Here is a 12,787-nt window from a genome sequence, read left to right on the forward strand (position 1 = left end):
TTATGCATCATATATATATATATATGCATTTAAACTTGTATATATATATATATATATATATATATATATATATATATGCATTTAAACTTGTAGGTATCCTTCCATGCTTTCTGTTGGAGAGAATCTTGTGCTGGCTATTCAGATGCTGATTTCTGTGCTTTCAGATCTAATTACAGTCCAGATATGGGCATCATCATGAATATTGTATAATCTCTGTTTCAAGTGTGTAACGAATGCTATTTAATTATCTCTGATTGGTTAATAAAAGGCTGAACAGCCAATGACTGAGCAGAGGAGATAGAAAGGCAGGACTTCCATTTCCAGGGAAGAATCCCAGAGTAACAAGAGCCAAAGGAAGGGTTTACCATGAGGCAGGTGAGGGTCTAGAGGAAGGGCCATGAGGTAGGTGAGGGTCCATTAGAAGAAAGTTCATGAGGCAAGTAGAGGAAGAAGAAAGTAGCCAGCCATGAGGTCGGGCATGAAGAGGAGTCATCAAGGGAATTCACCAGAAGGACATATATGGAGCAAACAAGCCAGGGATAGACTCAGACTCTAAGTACCATGGGACATGTCACTGGGGAAGTAGCTAAATAACATAAGGAGGTAGAAATACCTGCTCAATTATTGTGCTTAAAGCTTGTTGAATAAACTTAATAGTTCTTTGTCCCAATTATTTGGGAGCTAGCTGGATTAAACCACCAACCAAAGAGTACACATGGAGGGACCCATGACTCCAGCCTCTTATATAGCAAAGGATGACCTTGTGGATCATCAATAAGAGGAGAGGCCCTTGGTCTACTGAAGGCTTGGTGCCCCAGTGTAGGGGAATGCTAGGACAAGGAAGCAAGAGTGGGTGGGTTTTTGAGCAGGGGGAGGAGGGATGGATTTTAGGAGAGGAAATGAGTAAAGGATATAAAATTTGAAATGTAAACGAAGAAAATATCCAAAATTAAAAAAAAAAAAAAAAACAGAAAGAAAAGCTGCCACCTTTAAATCTCATTTTATAGCTTTCTCTATGAGGAAGTTCATAACACATGATAAATGAAAATATTTCTGTAGGCCATTTTTAAAGTTCTCAGGATTATTATTTATCAAATTTAATGTCACAATCAAAGACATTCATACTCTCAAGCAATAAAGCAGGAAAGCAATGAAAGCACTGAAATATTTCTGTGTTTAAATTGTCACATCAAAGTCTACTATAAACCCAAATCCCATAAGGTCACAGTTGCATCATATTAAGCCTGTTTAATGAATAAGAATGAGTGAGAAGCTATTTTTTTCCTTCTCAACAGGTACTTACCTGTCAAATTGGCCATCAGCTCAGGTGAGTCTCTTTGCCTAAGCTTATTCCTTTAACTCTTATGTGTAATTCTCTTGGATTATTTGTAGGGCAAAGGCTCTTTTTATTTCTTTACTTATTAGATTCATAGATGGGATAGAAATTATAGTTACAGACAAGATTGAATATTTTTTATCATCAAATAATTTGGAAGTATAGCAAAAACATTAATTAATTTTATTGGCACATACGATTTGGTTTGACGCTCTTTAAAATATATTTTATTTATGTTCTGAAATTTTCATGCATATACAATATATCTTGGTCATATGCACTCCTCAGTTTTTCAAAGAACTCTCCTAATAATCCAACAACAATCTTTCTCCTAAGTTTATATGTCCTTTTTTATTGCATTTTAATTTGGAACCAGTCAGTTTACATTTCTTGTATGCCAATGTAAGTTCATGTATGTCCAGTATTAGAGTGCATATTCCAAAAGTTAACACGTAATTGTTAAATTGCTCATTTATTTTTTTAGGTATTTGTTATTCATAATGTTTTTGAAATTATCAATCTGTTTTACTATAAATGATTACTCTCTGCAAACCACTCTATTTGTGATCCATATTTACCTTAATATACACAAAGCAAAAATAATTGAGCTTTTCTAAAAGGCTATTGGTGTTTTGTAATTGATGTCTTAGCTCTAACACAAAGTAGTAATTTAGCATCATACTATAAATAGAAACAATATTGTGGCTGTCCTTGGATGGCTTTTGTTTTCAAATTCCTTCAGGGTAAAATATGGCATAACCTAATTATAGTGGCAGAGTTTCCACTGTAGGGGAAGCTGTTGTTGTTTCATTTGACAATCAAGTAATTACATTCTCTACTGGATGGTTTACTAATTAAGTTAGCTAGTAGAATTATTTAAAAGTTAGTGTAGTCCTCACTCCTTGAACCATCAAAGAATTAGGTGCAATAAAATATGACTATGATGTTTTCCCATAAAAATATTCTCTTCTCTACAAAAATGTATAATATATTCGCATGGGCATAGTCTGAACCATTCCAAGACATACATACTGTGGTGAGATGATTATTTTAGCTGGTAAAAGAAAAATAAAATAGCATTGGTAAATGAGCAAAATCAGCTTTATGTTTCAGTGTAATGGAGTGAAGGTTTGTTTATATTTGAATACATGCAGTAGTAACCTATCATTCACTGTTGGTGATGTATGACAAAGAATTATTCTTGTGGTTAACTTAGTAGATGAATATAATGTAAATAATTTTACATATGCTGATCTGTGAGTATGCTTTGAATGTGTACTGAATTCCTGAATGATTTGCTGCTCTGACTAGTATTGTGATATTTGGGACACTCTAGCTGTGATTCCTGATGAAAACGCTACTATATCAGAACTGTAAGACACACTTCAGCTCATTATGATTATAATTCACTACTTATCTGCAAGCATGAGAACAATAAGAAGGTAAGACAAAAATTGAGAGTGTGGTATTTTCATTATGTTTTGAGGAGAGAATTGAGTCTTTTAGGGCCTCTAGTAGGAGAGCAGAAGGATGGAGATATGTGAGGAAATGTGGTGGCCAGAAGTTCCCATTAAGATCAATTGCCTAAGTCTGCAGAGAGAAAAGATTAGGGCCATGGAGACATTTTAGATGGTTCCAGTGTGAACTCATGAAAGATGGTGCATGCCATTCTATGACTTGCTAACTGGTCTGTGACTTTGAATGAGTCACTGAGGCTACCTAAATAGATTTGCAATTTGATAGAGGTAGCCCAGGGATTTGTTAAGCCATAACCAATTAAAAAGCTTAGCAGTTAAGCAGATTTTTAGGTTGAACCAATGGTCACATCAGCAACTTTGTGGTTTATCATAATGTAAGGGGAAAAATAGTTCATTAATTTTATGTTCATGTTAAAACACTAGATTTATGTAATTAAACCTAACTAACAGCAGTCCACAAAGAATGTGGAGATTGCATCTTTCTATGAACTGAGTATTCAAGCTCCGGATTTATCATTAGTGCAGAGAGGGCTCTGGTCCTCACAGTCCTTTGCACAATGGTGTCTCTGGCTATGTCTATGTTTAATGTGCCTTTGGCTGACTGCTGCACTGTTTGCATTTAGTCAAGGGGAATTTTACCTGAACTATATACATTGGCAATGTCTGGAGATATTTCATGAGCTATGCTTTGATAATTGGACACACTGGTGACTTAAGTTATATGTAATTTAAGAGGATTATTTCTTGTTTCTGATAAGTGTTGTAACTTCAAGATGAAAATTTGTCACACTGGCTTGCTGTTGTATGCTAGAAGACATAGAACTGTCATGGTCAAGAAAGAAGAAGTTTCATCATCTACATTGAGCTCTGAGGACTAAAAGATCTATGGTGTAAACAAACTTAGAGTATTTTCTCTTCACCAACTTCTTACAGCTCCCTCAGAAGTAGTGCTTTGGGTCCCATTTTTTCATAGTTATTGAAGGATTACTATATAACAGAAAACTTTTCCCCCAGAAAAGATTGGCTTATTTATTTATTTTTTTGTGATATATCAGAAAGAAAAGGCAAAACAAATATAACATTTGAAAAAAGAATGGGAAAATGTTCACTGTGGGATAAAACTCTATCCCCTGAAAATACATTTCTCTTGAAATAACTTCCTTTTATTCTTACAAGAGAGTGAGTTTGCACTTAGGATACAGGGAAGAAATGTTATTAATACAAAAAAACACAAATAATTTCCATAAATGCTAAATGTGCATCTGAAGAATGTGCACATTCACTAAGATGGGCCTTCGAAAAGGAAAGTTAAATTTATTCAATTTTCAGGTCTATGGCTGACACACATGAGTATTTGTTCAGATGTACCTTTATATTTTTCACAAAATATGATCAAATTTTTTTGTATGTTGGTTTTATATTTCCTGGTATTAGCAAATAATGTATGCCTACCAGGAGACAAAAATTTTCATTTTTATAATTTAATATTTACAATCAGTTACAAGTACAAAAACTCTGGTACGTCTATGTCGTCAAATAGCAATAAATTTAAAACACTTTTGAAAGGCAACTTTCTTCATATATTTTTCTTTCAATAAGTTGAGGCTAGAATTCAAGTAAAATTGAAGTGTATTTGAGGTTTTTTTAAGATGGGAATGGATACATTGCTCCTTATTGCCAAAACATACCCTCTTTCCTGTCCATCTGGGCCTCCAGTTTGGCAAAAGATTATATGCCAGACATGGTGCTTGTCGATGATATAGGTCCATCTGGGTTTCTTATTTGGCACTGAATTGTATGCCAGACATAATGCTCATTGATGATATGAATTTCCCCTTGCTTGTGAGACTTTCATGAAAAGTTAGGGGAAATTATATTGATAGATATATGCAAAATGCAAATGTGAACCAGATTTCAAATATAGTGCTCAAGATGTATTTAAAATTTCAAATTCTGTGACTGTACGTATGTATGAATTTAAAGATGAAAGTAAAGTAACTGATTGGCAAGGACAGACAGACGTCACCTTTATATAGAGAAAAACACAGAAATTTATCTTAATGATTCATAAAGTAATATCAAAAAAAGGGAGAAGAGACATAGTAAGCAAGAAAATGAAAAATATAAATGCATATCAGGGTATAACCTCTCTTTTGAAGATAATGTAAAGTGGACATGTTAGCTAGATTCTAACCAGATTTGCATGCCAGCATATATTTGAAGAAAGCTATGGTTGTTGAATTCACTGTGATTTTTCTTTAGAAGTGCCCTTTGATCTTCAAGCTTGAGTGAATTGATAGATGAGATTGGTTTTATACTGAATATGAAAGGACATTTTCACTAAAATATTTTGGACACAAGAGAATTTTAATCAAATTCTAAAAATAATAGATATAAAGGAAGCTTGAGGTTGAGTTAAGCGTACTAAGGAAGAGGTGTTGAGAAGAAAAATAGCCGAGGATGCAGAGTAGGCATATTGGTGACATGCAAATAGCACAGTGAGCTGTCAGGGGTGCATAGCCTCACACCTGAGGGAATGGCTGTGCTGATCATACACATGGATGAACACGTGCAAACAGCTCAGATAGAAGGGGAAAATGAGAATCCAAAAACAAAATAGGAATCAGTCATCAGTGAGTGCCTTAGGTGGGACTGTAATAAGGACAATACAGCAAATGGGAACAGAAGCAGCTGTAGGGAAGACGAAATTCAGTACTGGCTTGGCCACGAAACTGAGTACAGCTCCAGGAATAAAAATTGTGTTGAGTGAATTCTTAAGGAAGTTAAAATAACCCATCCACATAGTTGCTGTACAGAGGGCTCTTCAAGTTCTGGGTTGTATTTTGATTTGGGTGTGTGTTGAATTGAAATATGCATAATACACAACTACTGGTGATTAGATTTTAAAAGGAATGTACCTTCACACTTGTTATGTTTTGAATCTTTGGGCCCACATAAAATTCTTATATTGAAATGTAAACACCCATCATGATGTTATTAAATATTAAATCCTGGGAGAGGTTGAATTTTTTTCATGAAGTTTCTTCCCACCTTAATGGGCATAAGTCCCCTAAGAAAGAAAGCAAGGGAAAGGTGATAACCTCATTTGAGGAGCACATAAGGACACAGACCTTGACATTTGCCTTAAACTCTCTAGACCTGCTGGAAACAACTACAACTCTCTCTTGTCAATGGTTATTTTATTAGTAATATTTGAGTCAAATGAGTTAATGAATAGGAGATTTATACTGCAGTTAAGATTGCTGTAGCTGCAGTTATCATAAGTATTTATCACCAAATCCTTTCAAATTGCCCTCTTTAAATGTTAGGGATGATTACTCCAGTATATATATCACTCATTCTCTCCAAATTTATGTGCAAAAAGTTTCTATGGGTATCATATGGTTCATCATGTGACAACAGTACCATTCCCATTGATACAGACAACACAGGTCCCTTTTAACAGGGGGTCATGCAAACATTGCAGCTGTTCTCTATTGTGGAGTGTTGTGTTATTATTTTAAATAACACAAGAACAAAGCAAGACCCGAGCTATCGGTCATCTAAGCAGTTTATTTAATGTAAAACAATGCATCTTAGATTTGTAAGCATTGAACATTCTGAAGTTCAATGTTCATACTTCATAGCCAGAGATGGCATATTTAATGTACACAGATAATTATTATTTACTTACAACTTTGCAAGTCTATATCAAAGTCCTCAATGAGACATGAAATTCACAAAAGTTAAATACGAGTAAAAAATTATGTAAAGTTTATTATCATATATTTTAGTGTTGGCCAGCTTAAGGAAATTACCTGGACATAGCTATGAGATGAGAAGAATACATCAGAGTGTTCTTGTCCTCATATGTATCAAAAGATGGCCTAGTCGGCCATCACTGGAAAGAGAGGCCCATTGGACATGAAAACTTTATATGCCCCAGTACAGGGGAATACCAGGGCCAGAAAGTGGGAGTGGGTGGGTAGGGAGGTGGGGGGGAGGGTATGGGGGACTTTTGGGATTGCATTGGAAATGTAAATGAGGAAAATACCTAATAAAAAAAGTGAAAAAAAAAAGAAAAAACTTCACTCTAGGACAATGATTTCAATTTCCAAGTAAAGAATGTGAGCTTTGTGCTCATGACATAGCTTTGGTGAAAGCCACTGAACAGAGCAATACAGGGTTCATAAACCATGGAGAAAACATTACTGTTGTAATTTGAGGGATTCTCCCATTTTATATTGTTTTTTTAATTAAACTGTTATGAACATTAATACCACATAAAAAGATAAGCATTATCTCCCTTTTCAGTAATTTTTCAGTAATAATAATTTTTATTATTTTTTCAGGAAAATATTAATTTAATTCTAACAAGAGGATTTAGCAATTGAAAGTGTCTTTGTGAATTATTTTCAAGCCTGCACAGTTCTGTTCACCCTAAGTGATTTTGGGCACTGATGCTAAATTCCAATTGAACAGATACCCATTAATGAACACAGCTCAATACAAAGATGGATGCACTTCTAGTGTCATGGGACAGATGATAAAATATAACATAAGAACATATAAGAAAAAAAAGACTTCTGCTATTAAGTCTTCTTAAATTAACTTTTGGGTTTAAAATTAAGGTCCAGAGAAAGAAACATTTTATTTTGTGTTATATTGTTTTTAAGAAATGATCTAAGATATCCAGCTATTAGGATGTGTGGCCTTGTTAGAGTAGGTGTGGCCTCGTTGAAGGAAGTGTGTCATTATGGGGGTTGAGGACATCTTGAGAACATCTTCCTAGCCACATAGGAGACAGTCTTTTCTTGACTGCCTTCCAATCAATACGTAGAACTCTCAGCTTCTCTATATCCATGCCTGCCTGGATGCTACCATGCTTCATGCCAGAATGATAATGGATTGAAACTCAGAACCTGTAAGCTACCCCAATTAAATGTTATTCTTTATAAGATTTGCTTTGGTCATGGTGTCACTTCACAGCAATAGAAATTCGAACTAGAATAATATGTGTACTGATATTTTTATTATAATGCACGTTTTAATTTTTATTTATAGCATTTTACATTTTATATTTATAAAACAAAAATTATATTTATTACAAAGTCATTTTAGTGATGTTATCATATTTTTTCCTCAGATATCTGTAGCATTGTAGAACCATTTTAAAATCCAGGAAGTGTGGATGTCTTGCTGTGATGACTTGGCTGTAAGTAATGTTTAATAGAATATACATATGATTTTAGCTTAATTCTCACTGAATTGTACATTATAAAATTATCTCAAAAAGTTTGTTAGAAGCATATAATTAGCAGAGGATACACTGATCTTAAAGATTATAATATGTAATATCTGAAAGATATAAAGATATTTGAAAAGGATATAAAACAGGAAAATACAATGGGATGCATGCATGTATAAACTAATAACTGCAAATGAAGTGGAGATATTGATATTTGACATAATCACAGGTTCTGGTGTTTATGATCAGAAGATATACTAAGTCACTCCCCTAGCTTTTTTCATAAACTTTTTGGGTTGCCTTGAAAACAGAACTCAGATTATGTTACTTTCTAAAAAATACAGGATTAAAGAAAAGGTGAAATGAAGACGAAGGAAGAGGAAATGGTTAAAGAATTGCATTATACTGGCCATCAATTAATAGCCAATGTACTTTATGCTTATAAGATTATTTCTTAAAAAGCATAATTATGTTCTTATTTCTGGAGAGAAAAAAAAGAGAATTTAACGCTTTGGATTATATCTTTCATTCATCAAGGTTTACCTCTGAGATTTGATTAACTTTGCATATCTGAGATGCAGCCTTTGAACAGTTCACAAGATCTCTTTCTTCACAGGATGGGTAGGACCATATGGTGCTTAGGGAATATATTAGATGAAGCACTCTTCAGTTGCACCTGCCTGTCTTTTCATAACTCACTCCAACACAATGTCTGAGCTCAAGGGAGAGAGAGGTGTCAATGAACAGAGAAGAGAGTCATATGCACGTCTGGGTCCCAAGCTCATGTTATTTTCTTACGCCTTACATCATCTATTCTGTCTCGTTTTCATATGCGTTTTCTCTTGGACAATGAATTATGCTTCCTTACCTAGAAATTTGTGATTCATCAATTCTCTTAATGTTGTTTTTAAACATAAAAATTGTGGGTTTTCAGTCATCCTGATGATCAGAATCCATGTATCTGCTAGGAGCTAGAAACAGATTTAAAGTTAGCAAGCTTGACCTGAATACACAGAATAGGAGACTCTGCATACTGTTTTCCCCAAACTAGAACTCTTTAGAGGTTCAATTCAGTCTCCTAAGTACCCTCATCCATGTAGCATGATGAGGTTGATACAGCACACTTTGAGTAACAGAAAAGCTTGCATCTGTGTCCTGATCTGATGCTGTAGAGTGCATTTTTTTTCCTACTGCTTTGAATTCTGGCCTATTTTGGATCACACAGTAAGTGTATCAAAAAAGTATTCTGAGAAATGTTATAAGCTATCTAAAAACCTGCATGGAGGAAATGATATAACTCAATCTGGTTACTGGAGTTTGGCTCCCAAAACCTATATTGAGGAAGGAGAGAGTTGACTCCTTAAAGTTTTGTATCGACTCTTTGCCTCTATTTATGTCTGTTTGTCTGTCTGTCTTTCAGTGTGTCTGACTCTCTCTCTCTCTCTCTCTCTCTCTCTCTCTCTCTCTCTCTCTCTCTCTCTCATGTGTGATCAAAACACATAAAACAGATTATTATTAACAACAACAAGAACAGCAAAGGAGATACTCACCAATCATCATTATCAGGTAATATGAAGTACATTAAATTTTGTTTTCAAGGAAAACAATATCCTAGTCAAGTTAACTACCTACAATCTTTACTAATATATCAGTATTCTTCAATATAGTTTAGTTTCCTTTCTGCTGCTGTGACAAACACCATAACAGAAATCATTTTGGTGGATGAAAAAATTAATTTGGCTTAGATTTCCGGATCATAACCACATGAAATCAAAAGCAGAACCCAGACAATGTAGCTTCTTATTTTATACACAGCAGTTCTTCCAACCAAGGAACTCATTTCACATTCAAGAAGAGCAGCAGGAACCATGGAGTAAATGTTTACTGGACCTCTTGTCAGCTTATGGTCAGATTTTTTTTCTAAATGGTTCCAAATAACCTACCTAGTAATGGTTCCAATGAAGGCAGGCTGGGGCCCCTGCACTAATTAGAATTCAACATGATCTGACATAGACTAGACTACAGTACATAATCTGGGAAATGTTTTCTTGATAACCCATTTCCAGGTGACTGTTTGCTAATAGTCACTTATTTTCACAGAGATCATTCTTATGGAGTTCTGGATTCTTTCCTTTGTCTTATTCAGGACAACAATAACATAATGTTATCCAGTAATGCCAGTTAATCAGTTAGCAAACTCTCATTTTATTTGTTTATATCTTGTCATAATGCTTAGGGAATTCACCTTTTGGTTTATCTTCTAGAACACTAGAATCATTTCTATTTTCTCTCATGTCAGCTTCCTATGCAAATCATTCCAACTCACAAACTTGCTATGTAACCCAGAAGGATATTTAATTTTGAATTCCTCTAGATGTTGTTTTAACCTATCACTCTTTATTTCATAACTCCAGTAATGTTTTTCTTTTTCCTATATAGTATCAAGTCTTGGCAGTGTTTTGTACTGCTAACTGCCCTCTAGTAAAGACACTAGATACTACACTTCCTTTAAATGCAGGTCATTTACCACTATCTTTTTCCAGTGTTCTCCTTGGTACCCCAGGATAAGGAATGATTTGCAAAGAATATCTTGGTAGAATACTTAAACAAAACATTCTTAAACTTCAAGTCACAGTCTATTATAACACTACAAATTCTTTGAGGATTTTTTTTTTCTTTTCTGTTTGGCAAGGAAATACTAAGATGCCTAACTGTGTTCTAGCTTCAGTGAATTTCTCTCACATAGTATGAAGACTGACTATAATTGTAGAAAGAATATTGAGTGTTTAAGGATAGGAGTGGGTGGCTCCAGTTCAATATTTTAGTGTCAACTGATATGTGATTTTAGATTGCCACTCAAGTCTGATGTATGCTAGTCCTGGTGTTGAGAGTTTGGCTTGTTACTTACCCTAAAGCATGTTTCTGAGAGCTTCTTTTGGCCATAAAGTATTACCTCAAATGAGTTCTCAACCTCCAAAGGTTAGTACATATTGAAAGGTTGGTCATAGGCACCAGGCATGCATGATGTATGTAGACATTCATACCAGCAAAACACCCACACCCATAAAATATTTTTAAAATATTATTTTTAAAACTGTTCACAGACCTTTGGGATTACTTCAACTGCTGCCTATTTTGAAAAGTCACTCAACTCTGTAATTCTTGGGATTGAAACGCATGCCTGCCTTATTTCAGAGCCTTCATTTTCTCATTCCTCTCCTCCTCTGACAAGTTTATTTCCAAGATCCTTCCCTTCCAAAAGACTACAGGCAAAGATCTCCACCTCAGAGTTGTTTCCCAGGCAAGAAAAAAAAAGTAAACTATTAAGCCTTCTAATTTACTTTCTTGCTTAAGACCTTCCAGACCTAGTGACATAATTGTTTCATATTCCCTACTCTATACACAGTAATCATTTTCCCTTTCCAACAGATATTTAGGATAATCTCTCCTAATGAAATACAGAATGTTCTCCCTTAGAATCAGTCTGGATACATAAAAGGCTGTTTTGGCAGCTCCAGTGACAGAATACGGGCTATTCTAAGGACAGTGTCTTTCCCCTTAAAGTCTTTGTATGATCTTTTAATGGATAAAATTATCTCTCTCTGGAGAAGCATCATTATTGCTTTTTTTCTTGGTATATATGGTTCAAGATTCTAAACTCTGTACACACAATGTTCTTATACTAATCATAAAAATTATACTCTTTTTTAACCAAAATTAAGTATATATAGTAACACTGTGGCAGACAGGGAGTGTTTCAAATTGACAGTTGATTTTTCTAAGCTTGCAATATTCCTTGTTTTCCAGTTTTTTTTAAATATTTTATAGGTACAGACATCTGCTGGTATGAATGTCTATATACATCATGTGGATGTGCATGTGGAAGCCAATAGAGCACATCAGATCCCCTATAACTGGAGTTATAAACAGATGAGATGTGAAATGGTTGCCAGGTATTGAACCCAGGTCGCTGAGAGACCAGTCAGTTGTTAACCACTGAGTCATCTCTCCAGCCCCATACTTGTAAATTTTCAGTTTGAAGCCTTCTATCATCACTACAAGAAAAAATGCCATGCAGAGGTCATAGAGCCATTGTTACTATGTTTGTAAATATATAATCACAACATACCCCCCCAAAAAAATCTTCTCTTCTACCTGCAAAACATCTAATTAAACCAGATGAGGTGGGGAGCAGGGAAAGTTTTATTAACCTTGTTGCCATGGGATGCCAGAGTTTAATTCTATTCAAGATTCAGAAATCGATGCTTCATTTTTTGAGACTAGTCAGTAACATTGTTTGAAGTATTATCCCTGACTCTTGGAAGCCACACCTCTTTGGTTGCTCTGGCTGGGCCAGAGCCCTGCAGATCCCCATGGATAGATCGAGGATTGCATACTGGCAGGGGCAGATAAGATGAGAGAGGAAAGCAGATCCTAAAGAGTGGTAAGGTACCCAGGTGTGTACTTCCAAGCTGACCATTTTGTGGAGTTGAAGTACCTCTTGGTGCTTACCACTTAATTGTTTTTCTGGGTGGGCAGAACCTGGAAAGAGTGAAGAGTGCCCAGTTTTTCCTATTGGTTGAAGAGTCACCTTCAGGTTGTAGTTCTAGCTATCTTCTTAGAATTTTTGACACATATTCAGTGTTATGTGATGCCTTATATCTTTGAATCAGTATCACAGTTTGTAGTTCTGAGACTTAAACTTAATTGTCCATTGTTTCACTT

General features: G+C 35.0%; 1 long non-coding RNA gene across 2 annotated transcripts in view; it reads left to right on the plus strand.

The window, feature by feature from the left end:
• The window catches only part of Gm32545, a 114,842-nt gene that overhangs the window by 2,337 nt on the left and 99,718 nt on the right, over window positions 1-12,787 (plus strand). The window contains exons 2-4 of one of the 2 annotated variants that reach the window (XR_881371.1): window positions 1,296-1,327; window positions 2,673-2,778; window positions 7,961-8,029. This is a non-coding gene — a long non-coding RNA (predicted gene, 32545). The remainder of the gene's footprint in view (window positions 1-1,295; window positions 1,328-2,672; window positions 2,779-7,960; window positions 8,030-12,787) is intronic. The other variant, XR_881372.1, reaches the window with a different exon arrangement.

Source organism: Mus musculus, chromosome 4 (assembly GCF_000001635.26).
Source record: "Mus musculus strain C57BL/6J chromosome 4, GRCm38.p6 C57BL/6J".
NCBI classification, from domain to species: domain Eukaryota; kingdom Metazoa; phylum Chordata; class Mammalia; order Rodentia; family Muridae; genus Mus; species Mus musculus.